This window comes from Chelonoidis abingdonii, unplaced genomic scaffold (assembly GCF_003597395.2).
Source record: "Chelonoidis abingdonii isolate Lonesome George unplaced genomic scaffold, CheloAbing_2.0 scaffold0385, whole genome shotgun sequence".
In the NCBI taxonomy this organism is placed as follows: Eukaryota; Metazoa; Chordata; order Testudines; family Testudinidae; genus Chelonoidis; species Chelonoidis abingdonii.
This window is the reverse complement of record NW_027424646.1, coordinates 1,797-8,274: the sequence shown is the minus strand read 5'-3', so window position 1 is coordinate 8,274 and position 6,478 is coordinate 1,797.

The following is a 6,478-nucleotide window of genomic DNA, read 5'->3' as shown; positions in this document are numbered from 1 at the left end:
CCCCCAGCCCTCTGCCCTGACCCTTGAACCCCCCCACACACTCAGCCTTCTGCCCTGCACCTCCACATCCCCCAGCTCTGACCCCTAAACCCTCCCCACACACCCAGCCTTCTGCCCTGAACCCACCCACACACCTCTAGGCTTCTGCCCTGACCCCTGAACCACCCCCACCAGGCCTGGGGTCCTAGCTGCCAGCCCCTTGCCAGCTGGTGTCTCGGCTGCAGGCCCCGCTCAGCCTGCTGCCGGCCTAGGTAAACAGAACCCCAGGCTGGCAGCAAGCTGAGCAGGCTGGCGGCATAAGATCACCATTTTAATTTAAATTTTAAATGAAGCTTCTTAAACATTTTGAAAACCTTGTTTACATACAACAATAGTTTAGTTATATAATATAGACTTATAGAAAGAGACCTTCTAAAAACATTAAAATGTATTACCGGCATGCGAAACCTTAAATTAGATGAATAAATGAAGACTCGGCACAGCACTTCTGAAAGGTTGCCGCCCCCTGACCTAGACAATAATGTGGTTATAAAGAATAGCCAGCATGGATTTATAAAGAATAAATCATGCTAAACCAACTGTTTTTGACAGGGTTACAAGTGGATGGATGTACAGGGGGAAGCTATAGATGTGATAACTTAATTTTAGTAAGGAATTTAACACTATGCCACATGACAGTCTCATAAGCAAACTAGGGAAATGTGGTTTATATGAAAATACTATCAGGTGAGTGTACTGCATCCCTTTAATAGTCGCTGCTGGAGCTGTGTACTGCATCCCTTTAATAGTTGCTGCTGGATTTTCTGGGCTGCCTCCCACTTGGTCTCATCACCTTTCTCTTCCTTTTTTCTTCCAGACCTCCTTGCCTGCAAAATTTCTCAGTCTCTGCCCTAATTTCTCAAGGTCTTCTCCCAGGCCTCTTTTCCTGGAGAGCTTGTAACAATCTCTGCCCCCGTTTAGTCATGGTTTTCTCTCCCAGGCTTCTGCATGGAGAGCTTCACACTCCTATCCCTGCTTATGCAGGGTCTCGCTCAAGCCTCTTTACCTGTGGAACTTCACAGCCTTCTAGTCCTTCTTCACATGGCTGGTTCCAGCCAGCAACTGACCTGCTCAGGCCCAGTAACTCCTTTTAACTGAGCCTGCTGAGCTCTGATTGGCTGCTTCCCTGCAGCTTTTCTAGGCAGGCCTGAAGAACATGGCTTTCACTGCACCTTTTCCTGTGGTGGCGTATGGTTAGGATCATTGGGCCCCATCACAGAGTGTTGTTTGTAAGGCATGGGAGGTAATTATCCTGCTCTACTCAGCACTGGTGAGGGCTCAGCTAGAGTACTGTGTCCAGTTCTGGGTGCCACACTTCAGGAAAGATGTGAACAAATTGGAGACAGTCCAGAGCAAAGATGATCACAGGTTTAGAAAACCTGACCTATGAGAACAACAAGGAGTCTGGTGGCACAGCTACCTCCTGATACTTCACATATGAGGAAAGGTTAAAATAACTGGATGTGTTTAGTTTTCAGAAGAGAAGACTGACAGGAGGACTTGGTAAGTCTTCAAATATGTTAATGGCTGTTTTGAAGAGGACAGTGATCAGTTCTCCATGTTTACTGAAGACAGGACAAGAAGTAATTGCTTTAATCTGCAGCAAGGGAGATTTAAGTTAGCTATTAAGAAAGATTTTCCAACTATGATTGTAGTTAAGCACTTGAATAGACTTTTAAGAGAAGTTTTGGAATCCCCGTCGTTGGAGGCTTTTAAGAACAGGAAACCTGTCAGAGGTGGTCTAGGCGTATTTGGTCCTGCCTCAGCACTGGGGATGGACTGAATGACCCCCCCTTCCAGCTCTACATTTCTGTGGTTCTACAGTAATATTTGAGCAGCTCTCTGATGTGCAGTTCCCCTTGTTATGGTAGTTTGGGATAACACAAACATACAAAGTACCCACATTGCCTGTTTCTTGCTGGGGTGGGGGTGAATTTGGCACATAATTGGATTCTGTGGTGGTGATCGCTAATCGATCCCTCATCTTTTCAAGGTCTTCACAGAAGTGTTCTATTAGACAGTGAGATTTCATGCTGTGTTTACTCTGGAGACTGAGATGCAGTGGACGGTGTAATGAGGAGTCGACAGAATTTATAGTGTGTTGTATAGTGTTGCCCCTCTCCCCGTGAAACTCCATAGTGGTAGTGAGTAAGATGGCCTCAGTGACCACTATGACTCTCAAACTGGTGACCTTAAAATCTGCCCCTGCTTCCTCTTTGTTTCTTAGACGAAGTCATAAAATGGCTGTGAATTATCATTTCATATTCTAATGATCCAGGGAAAAATCTGTATCTAATGGGACACTTCCAGAGATAAGCAAATCACTATCTTTAGCCCGTCTGCCACGGAGTAGGAAGGAGGCAGGGCTCTGTGCTTGATGGAAAGTTAGTCAGGAAGTGCTGTCTAAGGCCACCTACCATGAAGAATCATTGTGTTCAGTTTTAAAACAAAATCCCACCAAACTTGCTGGCAGACAAGGAAGTACTGAAGATGCTGAAACAATATTTTGTTATCCACATGTCTTGTTTCTATTGGATTTCTGCCTCTGCTGTTCCTGCCTGCGGGTAGCAGAGAACAAGAGGCATCCTTTTTTATTTTGTGGAAGAAATCCACTAGGACATGTTCTGGGAAGGACAAAAACAAGAGAATGGACAGTGAAGAAAAATTACAATGTAAGTAGGTGCCAGTCCGTGCCTGTGCCTCTCACACTTTATCTGCTTCAAACTTCCCCTTTCCAGGGTTTTGTTCTTGTGGTTTACTTAAGTGGCAACATCAAAACATAACCCTGAGCTGGTTGTTCAGAGGGAGTTCCCCCCTTTGAGTTTCTTTCTGAGGCAGAAATAACCTCCTTCTGAATTGGAGATAATAAGAGCCACCTGGTCTGTCTGTCATTGAGTCAGCAAAAAAACTAAACATCTCTGCGTAGAACCTGACATTCTATTACACAAATATTATTTAAAATATCATTTTCAACTTCTCAGAGCATTTGTCTTCCTCTCTGATTCCCCTGGAAGAGTTCACGTAGATGCTTTCATCATGGTATTTTAACAGGAGCTTAATCTGGCTTATTTGTCTCATCCAGTCAAGCTGTTTCTAACAGAAGAGCAGCTGTGGGACTGGGAGAAGGTGGGACTGGAGTCTTAATTCCATGCTTGAATTGAATCCAAGTGTAAAGAGGTTAGCTGGGGGCTCGGTCCCTCGGCGTGGGCAGCGGGGGAGCCATTACTGCCTCACTATTGCACTGTTGATGTCTGGAGGGAATTTAGTCCTGGCCACGGGAGTCTGCCGTTGGCGGCCCTTGCCACAACTGAACATAAGACAAATAGTGTCCAGGCCCTGGGGTCAGGGCAGGACAACAGTGAGTCAGACGCTCAGGGGCCGTCAGGCAGGAGGGCTGAGCATTAGTAACAAAAACAGTACGCAATAAGTCCAAGCCGTGGGTTTCAGGGATGGGGCAGACAATGAGTCTGGCGCTTCAGGCAGGGCTGAGTAAATAGCCAATGCAAACAGTAGCCATGGGTCAGGGCCGGTCAACAAGGCGTTCAGGCGCTCAGGCTCTACAGAGCAAGGGCTGAGCAGCTAGCAATGCAAACAGTAGCAATGAGGCCCAGGCGCTCCAGCGACCTGGGACAGAGGGGGAAGACTGCTGCTCTCGCGAGTTTGGATTGGCGGGGGGACACCAGACCCTCCCACTCCCACTGGGTCCCAGCGCGGGAACCCTAGCAGCAGCATTTAAGACCCAGTGCTGTGTTTCAGTGGGGGATCCTGACCGCAAAACACTGCTGACATGGGCTCTGGCAAGTGTTTGGCAGCCAGACTAGTCTCAGCCTGCCCCTGGGGCTACCTTTCCAGGCCCCCCCTCATTGGTACCTGGGTTCATGGTGGTTGTTCAACTGGGGTAGTCCCAGCGCCATGGGTTCCTTGCGGCGTAGTTGGCGAGAGGCAGCATCCAGTAAAACTCCTCTGGAGTACGTGCGTTGGGGCAGGGCAGGCCGAGTCTTTGGGTGTACCTAGGACTGCAGGGGCGTCCCAGTCCGCGGGCCAGGCTGGAGGCCGTTGGCCTCCCAGTGGCTGTCCTCTCCAAGTGGAGTTCCTGAGGTTTGAAATCCTTTGTACTTCCAGGGCATCCGTCTGACCCTCTGAGGGGCAAGCTTAGAGCTTCCTAGCTCCACTCAACTCCGGTGTCCCAGAAGGGATTGATCCCTCGTCTGGGGGTGGCAGGGAGCCACACGGCCTCACTACACCAAGCTTTCCTTGTTTCATAGACAGAGATCCAATGGCCAGTCGTCAATTAAAAAAAAATTTGGGGGGAGCTTTTTTGTTTTTTTTCAATTTCTTCATACAAATGCTGTCAGGTGAATAGCCACGAAGAACTTCGAGTCCTTTGAATTCTATGATTTCTTGTTCTTTGTTCTTTCTTGAGACCATCCCGTGTTGTCTCAGGAAAGTTAAAGATGGACAGTTTCGGTGGGACCTCTACACAGATGTTTTGCATATAAACCATTTTTAAAATGTATTTGTTCTGTTCTTTTCATTTTAACCCAGGAAGAAGAATACCACAGTTTGTGCAGACTGCCAGGAACACAGACGATGAATATTCAAGAGCCTGCAGGACAATATATTTCCCAGACGCTAAGGAACCGGTTGGGAGGAAGCTGGAGGACAAAGGCTAAGAAAGGTATCACTTATTAACAAGATTTGCCTACATTTGATGCCAGGAGGGCATGTTTCTGGAACCAAAGCCCAGTAACATGATCTCTCAGCAGAGGGCCTGTGTAGGGAGAGACACACCTGGCATCTTAGGTGTGGGTGCATTTTTTCCCCCAAAAGGGATTTTTCCCCCTAAAAACAAATCAGGGGGAATTTTTTTTTTTTTTTTTTTTTTTTTCCCCCCCTGGTTTTTTTTCAGGACTAAGAAATTGGAGGCATAAGTGGCGCGTACAAATAATCTGTTGCACCTGTGATCACATTTCATTTTTGTTGCTTTCTTCTCAGTTTGTTCCAGAAAAATGGTACAGTGGTCCTCAGGTCTTCCAGTAACTCTCCAAATCACAGCCTAACAGCACCCATTCTGCTGCAGGTGAAGGCAAGGGACCAGGGAACCAATGTTTTCAGAGACCTTCCAGGACAACTTAGGCAGGAGACAACTAGAAACCACATTGCCCTTCTAGCAGGAACTAATCTGCCATTTCCCCTCTTCCTGGGGCAGAGCAACGGTGTTTGTGTTTGAACAGTCTGTAGAATACTCTGAATTAAGCAACTGTTTGCCTATCCCTGATCACAGAGGAGGTTTATATTAAATGGTCCTTTGTGAGATATTTCCATCCAAAGTGTTTAAGGATCACTTTCCTCATGTCACCTTGTTGACAGCTGGAACATGCACTGGAAATAAAGTCTTATTGGATGGAATTTCTCCTGACCCCTTAATGGGCTTGTCGTACACATAGCAGCAATTGTGCACTGGGAGAGAGGGGTAATGTCTGAAACGCCACTATCCCGTAGTGGCGCAGTGTTGCTCCCTGTTAGACATTGCCTTAAGTGAAATGGATATGTCTTGTATTTTCTATCACTCGCATTCTCCATTTTCCTTCCGTTCTTCCGTCTGCAGGAGGAGATTCTGAAAATCCAAGAACCCAGAGAAAGGGTATTCTGAAGGACCTAAGCACCATCCAGCACTCACCTGAGAATGAAGAACATGTTGGACCCTCACCCTTGAACAGGCCTATATGAGAAGGTGTGACTCGCCTTTGAGGGAATCTGCTACATTGAAGTTATGCTGAGGCAGCGCTTTATTTACAATGGTTCAGCAGGTGTTGATCCTGTGACAATCGTTTTTTTGCTTCTGAAGACTTGCCTTCTGCAATCACCAAGTGTCTATTAGTCAATCATATTATTAGCAACAGATATTGCACAATATATTGATCGTTGCCCAGATGGGAACATTAGTGACATGCTGCTTTTTCACTGGCATATAAAGACCAGACATATAGAACCTAGCTCATCCAGAAAAGGAGCACTTTTAATAGTGTATATATTATCATATTAATAAACTGGGGTTATGGCTGATATTTTCCATTTCAAACATTTTTGTGTTCAGAGAAACTGACTGACAGAAACAGCAGATTCCAATTAGCTCTAAATATTTGCAGTTAAAAGGTCTGCGATTTCTTTTCTTTTCTTTTGGAAAATTAGGATTGTTTTCATTATATTAGGGCCTGTCATGCCAGAGATATGACTATATTCGCTTTATGGACTCAACATTCACTCTAAGAGAAAATTAAATCCTATTTGAAGTTGAATGATATAATAGATATTTTATTTAAAGAATAGTTGCTAAGCCACAATAAATACCCCCTTTTCAAGAAAGTAGATCTGTCTTTAAATGTAAACGTAAAGCGGCGAGGGCCACATTACTCCAAAGAAACAGCTGAGGGCTGAA